We start from the raw sequence: 10770 nt of genomic DNA on the forward strand, positions 1-10770 counted from the left end.
GCTCCTGCTGTGTTCATGCAATTTATTAATGAGATCCTGCACGATCATCTCTATAAGGGCGTTATCGTATATCTGGACGATATCCTCATTTATACCCGCTCTTACGACCACCACGTCAATCTGGTGCGCACTGTTTTGAAAAAACTCCGTGCTGCCAACCTGTATGCCAAATTGTCTAAGTGCGAGTTTCACCAAACGACTATTGACTATCTGGGCTACCGTATCTCCTCTGATGGCGTTGAAATGGACCCTGAAAAAGTGAAGGCGGTCACTGAATGGGACGCACCCAAAACTCGTAAACAATTGCAAAAATTTTTGGGTTTCGCTAATTTCTACCGTCAATTTATTCCCTCTTTTGCCAACATTGCTCTCCCTATTACTAATTTGCTCAAGACTAAAGGCGACCCGAAGCCTAAACCCAATAAGCCTTTGGACTGGACCATGGAATGCCAGGCGGCATTCGAAAAGCTTAAATGCCTTTTTGCCGCTGAACCAGTTCTTAAACATCCTGATCTCAACCAGCCGTTCGTCGTCCAGGCTGATGCCAGTGATGTCGCCGTTGGGGCCGTTCTGCTACAAGCCAATGACCAAGGTAACTTACAGCCTTGCGCGTACACCTCACGTAAACTCACTGACACGGAGCGGCGCTGGGCGGTTTGGGAGAAAGAGGCTTTTGCGGTCCGTTGGGCCCTCGCTACTTGGCGCCATTTCCTCAAAGGCTCTAAACACCCATTTGAGGTGTGGACTGACCACAAGAACTTGGAAGCGTTGCGCACACCTCGTCGCCTCTCCCCCAAACAGATGCGTTGGGCACAATATTTTAACCGTTTCAATTTCACTCTAAAGTATATCCCGGGCGGGAAGAACTTCATGGCCGATGCTTTGTCCCGGTTACCTCAGTATAATTGTTCCAAACTGAGTATCGTCCAACCGCTCTTGGCGGCTCCGGTACTCACACGTCAACAGACCAAAGCTCAAAAGGAAGTGCCTCACGATCTACTTTCTGACCTCAAAGCGGCTCTTCCTCAAGACGACTGGTTCCTGGCCCATCGGGACGAGTGCACCATGAGGGACGATCTACCGTGGATTGGTGCTAAATTATACATCCCCGCTTCCCTACGACTTGTCGTCCTTCGTCGCGCTCATGACTCCAGGATGGCGGGTCATTTTGGGTTCGTAAAAACTTTGCACCTCGTAAAGAGACAATTCTGGTGGCCCTCTTTAAAAAAGGACATTGAACTTTATGTGGCCAGTTGCCCGGTTTGCGCTACCGCCAAAAAGCCGCCGGGAAAACCGCAGGGACTTCTATAGTCCGTCGCCCGCCCGGTTGCCCCTTGGAAGGAGATTTCTATGGACTTTATTGTTGAGCTTCCCGAGAGCCAGGGGCACACCGTCATCTGGGTGGTCACTGATTTGTTTTCCAAGCAAGTTCATTTCGTGCCTTGCCACAAAATTCCTTCCGCTAAGGCGTTGGCTAAACTATTCCTTTCCCACATCTACCGATTACATGGGGTTCCCGACCGTATTATCTCCGATCGTGGAGTCCAATTCACATCTAAATTTTGGAAGGAGTTCCTCGCTCGCATTGGTTCCGCCCAAGGCCTTAGCTCCGCCTACCATCCTCAGACTAATGGCGGCTGTGAACGTACTAATTCCGTCCTTGAACAATATTTACGTTGTTTCATCAATTATCAACAGGACGATTGGGTTGACTTGTTACCACATGCTGAAGTAGCCTATAACAATTCGGTTCACTCCAGCACGGGTTTCACCCCTTTCCGGGTCGTTTACGGCCAGGATTTTGTTCCTATTCCCGAACTGCCTACGGCCCAGCCTCAGGTTCCTTCCGTTGCAGACTGGAGTGAACGTCTCAGTCGCCTTTGGCCCCTGACTCTTTCCACCTTGGACGCTGCCCATAAGGCTCATAAGAAGCAAGCTGATAAGAAACGCTCTCAGCCCTATGAGTACCACGTTGGAGATTTAGTGTTTTTGTCCACGAAATTCTTGCATACTACACAAAAATCTAAGAAATTGGGACCCAAGTATGTTGGCCCTTTCCCCATTGTGAAAATTATCAATCCTGTTTCTGTTCGTTTGCAATTACCCAAGCATCTCAACCGTATCCACCCAGTGTTCCACATCAACCTCATCAAACCTGTTCGGGTGTCCAACCTACGGCCCACCGATGACCCTCCACCTGCTCCGTTACTTATTGATGGAGAACATCATTTTGAAGTTCGTGACATTCTTGATTCCCGTAGGCACCGTAATCGCATCCAATACCTTGTGGCTTGGAAACATTTTCCCCCCTCCCACACGGAATGGGTTGATAAGTCCCACGTTCGTGCCCCCCACTTACTCCAGAAATTTTATGCTTCTTATCCCGACAAGCCTTGACTCTTCTCCCCTCCCTCTTTCATTTGTTTTGTTATTTGTCTGTTTTGTTTGTTTTTTTTCTTCCAGGCCTGACAGCCTTTTTCCGGGGGACGGCCGGATGTCAGCTTCTGCTTTGCTGTTGCTTCAGCTGCCATGAAACGGGAAGGGGGGGGCGTGTATGTGGGAGGGATTTAATTGATGTGCTGGAGGAATGCTGGAGGAATGTTCTAGGATGTACCAGTCGTTGGGATTGCGCATGCGTACGTGTTTCCCGCCTGCATCAACGGCCTACACATTCCATCTTCGGCCTGTCTTTTTGAAGTTATCTCACACCTGACATTTGAAGGACTTATGATTGGACTGGAGCTTTGATCCTAAGGGGAGGGGAACGGGCTTTCCTATATATCAATTGCTTTCGCACCATATTATTCAGATTTTGCTTCACTACTGCTCACTTACCATTTATAATTAGTAAAAGTACTTTGGATTTCCAACCCATGGAGTCTCTTAGCCTTCTTTCCTAATTATGGAGTGGAGTGGGGCGTGAGATTATAGGTGAGGCATTAGGAGGTGATATTTGCAGGAAACGGGGTACTTGAGAGACCGCCCAAAGACCCATTAGATCACACAGGGTTGGCCTCCTCCGGGTTCCGTCTACTAGCCAATGCCATCTGGCTACTACCCGGGGGAGGGCCTTCTCTGTGGCAGCGCCGGCCCTTTGGAACGAACTCCCCGCAGAGATTCGGACCCTCACCTCTCTCCAGGCCTTCCGAAAAGCCGTTAAAACCTGGCTGTGTCGGCAGGCCTGGGGTTGATGAGTTCCCTTCCCCTCTCGATTGTGTGTCTGTTGGTTATTTTAAAGGTTTGTATTTGTAGTTCTTGTGTTTCCCTTCCCCTCTTGGGTTTGTGAGCCGCCCTGAGTCCCGTTGGGAATAGGGCGGCATATAAATAAAACGAAACCTGAAACCTGAAACAACCGTTCGAATTAGTAGTTAAGAAAATCTATCCGTGTATTCTAGCCGTGTCTGTTCATTTAGACTATCTGCATTGCTTCGTTTAAATTATCTGGGTTGCTGCAGAGCTACTGTATTGAACGTGAGTTGCCTGGGCCCTCAGCCAAAGGATTCATTATCTCAGTAATTGAGCAGTGGCAAACAGCCAAGCCTGTGTTCTGGTGTATTCACAGGCCAGGGGGTCAGAACAGTCTTGTATACCAGTAAATACCATAGTATATAAACATATGAGGCCTAGGAATTATAGTTACTCTTGTCTTTTCAGAAGGTTCCAAACACATTTCAGGTTGTGAAAGTCTGTGTGTCAAAAAAGGTATCCTTATGTGACAGAAAAAGCAATAGAACTTCAATTATGTGGCTACAATTGCCATCTTGATTTTTGATTTCATCCACCTGATGCCTCTGGAAAGTCTGTTATTTATATTCCAGAATACAGAAGTCCCTATGTAGATATATATAGTATATACAGCACAGTAGACAATACATTTATTTAGCTCCAGAAATGGAATGCTTTCTTACACACATACGCATGCACATACACAAAGTTGGCAATCGCTACACCGATTTTTCTTATGTTTACCTTAGAATAAGTATAATGTGCAGAGATGCAAAATCTTCTTGGCTTACAATATTCATGGATTGAGCAAGATTGCATGGAAAAAACCTCAAACTGAATCTAAACATATCTTCACTTGTTGACATTCTCACTATTATTTTTCCATTTCTTTCTCTTCAGTAAGAATGATAAGGAACAGCATTTGAAAATACGATGGAGCATTTTAAAAGACCAAGCTTTTCCTATCATCTTTGTCTTTCATCCTTAGCAACATTCTGTAGCCTGGGCTTTTTTGCTCCTTTCCCAGGCAGCTGCATAACAGGTAAATAGAGATCCTATGTAATCAGTTCCACCTACTAATCTTGTGCTCTGTTCTTGTGACTCATGCTTCACAAAATAACAAAGCAGCTGGATGAAATGGATGCCTTTCTATTATACATGAGCAGAATGAGCCTCTTCTTGCTCATGCAAAAGACCGAACTTTACTTAGAAAGAAATTATATGCTTCTATCCAGGCATGTATGTCTATGCAAGCTGGAAAAAGTGATATGTATTTGTTTATTCTGCCATAAACATACTTCTTTTATAACTTCACTCAAAAATAGAGACATTGCTACCATTTGAACATCAATGGCTTTTGTTGTGGTAGTAGTTCTTCTTCAGAGAGTACGTAAAACATTTTTACTTTGAGAAATATATGTAGTTCAGTGAGAACCAATTTGGTCCAGTGGTTAAGGCATCAGTTAAGAAACTAGAAGATTATAAATCTGGATTCCCAGAAGGGAGGGGTTACGTTTCAGAGGCGAAAAAGACAGAGAAACATAGTTGAGAGAAAGAATGTGAAAATGGCTCTTCCCAGAATTTTATCTATAGTGATGCAAATAATTGCTTTAGTTTGAAGATATTTTGTCTATAAGTATAATCTTTATTGTCATTGTACTTAAATACAACGAAATTGGTTTTAACCTCACTGCAAAATTGTAGCAGAAATGAAAAAAGAAAGGAAAAAAAACTAGCGTGTGCATGGAGTGATTGTGGTTGTATTTAAAAGTCTTACAGCCCAAGGATAGAAACTATCTTTAAACCTATTTGTTTGGCTGGCTATACTTTGATGTCTTCTGCCTGATGGTAGAAGAGCAAAGAGACACTGACCAGGGTGTGAATCATCTCTGAGTACTTTCTTTACTCTGCTAAAGCAGATAAATCTGACAATGTCATCCAGTGGTGTCAGAGGGCAACCAATGGTTTCTTGTGCCGAATTGTCACTTTCTATAGTGCCTTCCTGTCCACCGCTGTTAAACCAGCATACCATACTGTAATACAATATGTGAGGACACTTTCTATGGTGGACCGATAGAAAGAGGTCATCAGCCATTGTTCCACCTGATTTTTTTGCAGGACTCTAAGGAATTGAAGTCTTTTTAGGGCCTTTCCAATCACCAGAGACGTGTTGTTTTTCCAGGTGAGATAATAATAAGTGAGAAATAATAAAGGAAACAGCTCAGAAATAACTCTACAATGTTGCTCTTGATTCTTGGGGCTTGGCAGAACCAGACATGGTTGAATTGAAGGAAAATACCCTTATTTAAACATATCAATAGGTATATAAAACAGCTCTATGTCACTTTTATTGACCTTATCTGTGCTTTAATTCTCTTGATGGGTCTCATTTTGGGGAGAAACTAGCCAGGACAGTTATCTATAAGCACTTTCTCAAACTAATATTTGAATTACATAGTAACATTACAGCCAGAATAAGAATAAGCCTTGTCAGACCCTGTTTTATTGGAGAGGAGTTAAACAGGGCTGTTTAATTGCTGCCTTATTATTTAACTTACATGTCAATGATAGTGCAGTGTCCATTAAGACACAATGTTTTTCTCCCTCTCACTTAATGGACAGAAAATGTCTATGTTAATATATGCTGATGTCAGGGTCCTTATTTCCTGTATAACACATTATTAGCCAGCTTAAATATTTATTGTGGAAGGGAAAAAATGATAAGTTATAATAAAACAAAGGTAGTAGCCTTTGGCAAAAGTAATACTAAACAGACAATCAATGCCCAACAAATTGAGCAATACTTCTTTTAAATATCTAGGCATCACCTTACCTAAGTCCCTTTTATAGAAAACACATTTAACTACTCCCTTAGCAACTGCCCACCATACAGTAAACACTATTCTGAATTGCTCTATTTCTAAAGGAGGACAACTATAGCCTCTGTGCTTAAAATATTCCAAGGCCAAGATGTCCCTTGGGGCTAAAGGTTGGTGTTTCTTTTATGGATTTTCAAAAACAAGGTCAGTCCACATTTGGCCAAGAAATAATAACGGCTGGTTGCATGAATAGGTCATTGAACAACCATAGCTATTTGGACCAGCCTGTAAAGATATAAAACTCTCATATGTTGGCTAGTCTTATCATAGGGGAGTTCTTACCATTCAAGGATCTAAAAGCACACCATGGAAATGTGCTTACTCTAGAAAAAGATACAAATCCATTGCTTTATTGCTCTTATGTATTTTCCTGCTCATTAGCATGTTAAACTTGTACAAACAATATTTGACAACCAGTTTTCAGAATATACCAACTCAGTATCCCATAAAGCATAACTTTTTTATTTTTGATAGATGATTTTAGAGTTCCATGTTTCCCTTAAAATATGACCTACCCCCAAAACAAGCCCTAGCCCGGTTTTCATGCCTGTGCCTAATATAAGCCCGACCCCAAAAATAAACCCTAGAAAAGCCCTAATCACTGTCTGGTTGTATGAGGTGGGGCAAGGCGCATGAGTAAAATTCAAGCTAGGGTGGGGGTGGTGTATGGAGCTGCCCCATGAGCACCATACCTGCTTACCTTAGAACCGCCACAGCCGGGCCTCCCACACCCAACACCTGTTGTGCCACTGCCTGACTTCTTCTATGGCTGCTTGTGTCCGCTCATGACCGAATGCCACATGGTACATCATGCCAGTGCCACCAGTGCATGTCGCACTGGTGCTACTGCTTGCGCAACAATGTTGCAACACACCACATAGCCTCCTGCCACAAGCCACGGCACTAGGGCAATGCACCACATGGCCTCCTGCTGTGAGCAGCAGCAGTGGTGCAACATGCCATGCTGCGTCCTGCCGTGAGCGGCAGCACTGATGCGATGTGCCATATGGCATCCGGCCACAAGCAGATGCAAGTGGCCACAGAAGTTCTTATTTCCTGTATATTATTAGTCAGATTAAATATTAAGAGGATCCACCCCCAAATAAAACCTGGTGCTTATTTAAATAAGCCCGGGTGTTATTTTCAGGAAAACATGTGTGTGTGTTTAGAAGAGCACAGGTTCTGTTTCATTGCACCGGAGTCTTTAATGTAATAAAGAATTTGTTACATCCTGTTTAACTCTAGATACAGATACTGTAAAACTGTGGCATTTATACATTGTGACAGATGAAGCTAAGAACATGCTGCTTTTAAAAGTTTTTCTTCATCAAATATTCTAGAAGGACCATTGGACTTACCTGAACGGTCGTTTTCAGGGCGCTCCGAAGGAGAGTCCAAGCAAGGGTTAAATACAGCCAAACTGCCCAGAACTGAATTGAGACTTTAAGCCACGCCTCTGGTGCAGATTATCTTCAAATTTTTTCAATGAAGACGTGGAACCGTTGCGCACTGAGAAGTCCAACAATTGAATCCAACAATCACAACAATAAACAAGTCCAACTAGAACATCCAAACTTAACTTGATAATAGCAGTGCCAGACCCCTGGGTGGGGTGGACTCTCCTTCACAGAGCCCTGAAAATGGCCCTTCAGGTAAGTCCAATGGTCCTTTTCCAGGGTGCTGCTCAGGACAGTCCAAGCAAGGGACATACCCAAGCTAAATGTCACTAGGGCGGGAAGCAGAAGCAGTCAGGGTCTGGAATGAATGCTATGTAGCACACACCTCCCAAAGACCCCTTCCGCTGAAGCAAACTTGTCTAGCTTATAATTCCGCACAAACGGAGACAAGGAAGTCCAGGTGGCCGCTCTGCAAATTTCCTCAATCGGAGCCCGAGTCACCCAGGCTGCCGTGGTGGCAGCGCTCCTAGTAGAATGTGCCGTGATGCGACTGGGCACCGGTTTAGACTGCAGGACATGAGCGAGGGTGATGCAGGCCCTAAGCCACCCACCAATGGTAGACGAAGACACCTTCCTGCCCTGAGACGACGGCTGTAAATGAATAGTGACTCAGAATGCTGAAAACTGGCAGTACGCTTGATGTATCTGCGGAGTGTCCTGCATACATCCAGCTTGTGCAAGTGTTTCTCACGGGGATGTCTGGGATGCGAAGAGAAGTCAGATGACCTCCTGAGCTCGGTGGAACCAGGAATTAATCTTAGGAATGAAGGATGGATCCAGTCTGAGGATCACTCTGTCTTGTTAAATCAGGCACAAGTCCTCACAGACAAACAAGGCAGCCAGCTCAGAAATACGTCTAGCAATCAGAAAGGCGGTTTTAAATGTTAAATGCTTCATGCTGGCCATCCGGAGGGGCTCGAACGGAGACTCGACAAGGGCACATAAGACCACGGCAAGGTCCCAAGTCAGATATCTGGGAACCGCCAGGGGACTCAGATTAGCAGCCCCCCTGAGAAAACTGCGGATGGTGGGATGACGTCCGAGGGAATACCGACCGTCGGGAGCCAGTATGGTGGAAAGCGCCGCCACCTGACGGTAGAGAGTGTTAAGCGCCAAAGCCTTGTCAAGGCGGGTCTTGCAGGAAGTCCAGAATGACAGGAACCGAAGCTGAGGGAGCCGAAATGAGAACACCAGCCGATGAAGGCCCTCCAGGTAGCGTCATAGATCCGAGTCGTGGAAGGATGACGTGATGTCTGGATGGTACAGATCACCTTGGTGGAGTGCCAGATGGCTAGTTATAGCCACTGGGGCTCCGGATGTTGAAGGGCCCCCTGACTGAGAGAGATCTCGTGCGGTGGAATCCGCCATGGATCTTCAACGGAGAGACTCACCAGGTTGGTGAACCAGGTTCTCCTGGGCCAGAAGGGAGCTACCACCAGGATCTCCGCTGCCTCCGCCAGGATCTTCCGGATGACTCGGGGAAGCAGAGGCAATGGTGGGAAGGCGTAGAGCAGTTCCTGTGGCCAAGGGCAGTGCAGGGCGTTGACCCCCTCGGCCCTCGGGTTGCGAAATCTTGTGAAAAACCTGGGAAGGTGCGAGTTGGCTGCCGTGGCAAACAGGTCCACTTGGGGGCAACCGAACCTCTGAACTATGCACTGGAACAGCTGCGGATGTAGGCACCACTCCGAGTGGTTGACCGTGGCTTTGCTCAGACAGTCCGCTTGGATGTTGGTCGTACTGGAGATGTGCTCCGCCTGTATGGACAGATGTTCCTCCACCCACCGACCTAGGTCGTTGGCCTCTGACATCAGGGACCTGGAGTACGTGCCCCCTTGGCGGTTGATGTACGCCTTCATCGCGACATTGTCCGTCAACACCCTCACGTGACGTCCCCGAATGCCAGCCTAAAACCGAATCAGGGCCAACCGGACCGCTCTCAGCTCCAGCCAGTTGATGCTGTGCAATGCTTCGGTGGAGGACCACCTGCCCTGAGCGAGCTGATTGCGGAAATGGGCCCCCCAACCGTACAGACTGGCACCTGTCGTGATGGTCAGCCAGGCCTCAACCAGAGAAGGGCAGCCCTGGAAAGGAAGGAAACTGAGGCGGACATTTTAATCGCCCATGCAGCTGCCTGATATGTTTTATTGCAGGCATTTTCAGATTTCTTATCCACAGCCTTGAGGCCCTCCAAGAGATCAGGTGGAAGCACAGAAGTTGAGGTCAGAGCTGTCACAGGAGGATCTATAGGGGGCAGCTTAAGCAAATCCTCCAGGCGGGCATCCACTGTACACAGCTTCCTATCATTGCTGCTAGGGGTAGCCATGGTAGCTGCTGGAGCCCACTGCTTCTGAACCAAGTTAAGAAAGAGTTTGGGGATAGGCACGATCTCCTGGGCCATCACAGGCTCCTCAAATAGGTCCCCATATAAATCATCTGGGTCAGCAGATGCCTGAACTGGTGGTGTAGACCCCATACGGGTGGCTAACTTAGCCTTATCCAAAATGGTTTTGAAATTGGCAATTTTAAATAGGCCCAAAAATGTAGTTTTTTCAGTGGCACCACCTTCCTCCCCAGAAAACTCAGCCTCCTGCCTAGGAAGAATATCCTCCCCCTCAGCCAGTCCGAATCATCGGAACCCAAGGAGGAATGAGGGGAATGCGATATACGTGGGGGAGATGCGGCCCTGGTAACAGACTGAGGCTGGAGATGTTTAGTTTTGCGGGTACGTTTGCCCTTTTGTAACATGCCCGCTTCTATGCCCTGGGAGATGGCCCTATTAATAACCTCCTGCATCTCAACCGAAAGGTTGGGCCCTAGATCCTCCATGGGAAGAACCCTGGGGTCGGGCCTAGGAAGTGGGTGTTGTGGGGCCAAGGGGCCCGGAGCAGGACCTTCCTCCAAATCCGAAGGCCAAGCGAAAAGGTCAGCCTGATCTGCCATTGAAGGCCCAGGAGAAACTGCCATGGCCATAGAGGCCGTGGGCAAAAACTCCTGGCTCTCTTCCTCACTATCTGAAACAGGTTGTGCTTGAGCTGGTGGAACCTCCATGGAGGGCTCCTCAGGAGTCACCAAATGAGAGGTTTGTGCCTGGTGCTGGGCCTTGGAGAATTGCTTTTCAAGGGCCTTTTGGCGACGCAACGCACCTTTGTCTGGGCCCGATCCCTGCTTAGGCCCAGGCCTGGAGTATGGTTTAGATCCCCTGATGGTCT

The sequence above is a fragment of the Thamnophis elegans genome, chromosome 8 (genome assembly GCF_009769535.1).
Source record: "Thamnophis elegans isolate rThaEle1 chromosome 8, rThaEle1.pri, whole genome shotgun sequence".
Classification (NCBI taxonomy): domain Eukaryota; kingdom Metazoa; phylum Chordata; class Lepidosauria; order Squamata; family Colubridae; genus Thamnophis; species Thamnophis elegans.